A 1,111-nucleotide genomic window follows, 5' to 3' on the forward strand; every position below is an offset into this window, starting at 1 on the left:
CGCCGCTCCACAGGAATGTCCCGGCGCCGCTCCGGCCCTCCTGCTCCTTTCAGCAGCAGAACAGCGGAGCGGGGCATCTGTCGACAGCAGCCGCCCCTCTAAAGGCGTCTCCTGCCCTGTGGAGGCCTCCCCAGCACAGGAGACCCCCCCCCCCGGTGCCTCAGTCAGACACAGCTTCATTATCTGCTGACTAATTCTGCTCCTGCCTCAAGACGACTCCCAGGTAATGGCAGGTTCCCTCTCCTCCCCTGCGCCTCCACAGACTCCAAGGCCACAGGCCCTCCCTCCCCAACAAAGGCTCCTCTCAGGAGCCCCCCCCAGCCTACAGGGGGGGGGGGGTTGATTCCTGAGTCTCCAGAGCAGGAGCACAGCCAGCACGAGGACAGGCGAGGATGCGGCGTCTGAATGTGTTGACCGGGGACACGCCGTCGTGCCTCTCCAATTAAATTATCCCGTCCACAATGGCGAGGCCTCCAGAACTGACACCTCCATTGAGAGCGTGTCAGCAGCTTTGTGCAAAGCGACAATTTCCATCTCTGCAGAAATAGATCTGCTCCCGAGGGGGCGGCGATTGCAGGGCGATCCTTTTAATGCTGGTTTGGGTGGAAAATAGGGATGAGAGCTGGGGATTTGGAAGGTTTACTTCCTGGGACCGACGGGAATTTGTGTTTGGAATCGGTAATATATCAAACTCCAGCGGCGGCTGCTTGTGCTGCGGCGCCAAAAGCAACAGCACAAGTTCTAAAGTGGAACCTCCAAACTTCACTCTCCTAAACAACTTTTGTCTTGAAGTCGTGAAAGTTTTGAGTTTCGTCTCCTGCTTGACTCCGCCTCCACCCAGAGAGGAGGCTGCCTGTCCCAACAGGTATTTAAGTTTACTCGCTCTGCTGTGGGATTCCAGGTCATGTGACCCATACGAGGGTTTTGGTTGGATTTGGTCGTGTTGTGAGGCGTGTAGAGAATGCATCATCCGTGTGTGCTGTGTGGTAAATGCATGGAGACGTTTCTGGAAGGCTCATGGAAGCTGGGTGATGCTGTCACACGGCGCCCGTTCACCGCGCTGCAGTCAGTAGTAGAGCGTCATAACTGCCCTTATTGTGGGGGGGGGGGG

The sequence above is a fragment of the Oryzias melastigma genome, unplaced genomic scaffold (assembly GCF_002922805.2).
Source record: "Oryzias melastigma strain HK-1 unplaced genomic scaffold, ASM292280v2 sc00581, whole genome shotgun sequence".
NCBI lineage: Eukaryota > Metazoa > Chordata > Actinopteri > Beloniformes > Adrianichthyidae > Oryzias > Oryzias melastigma.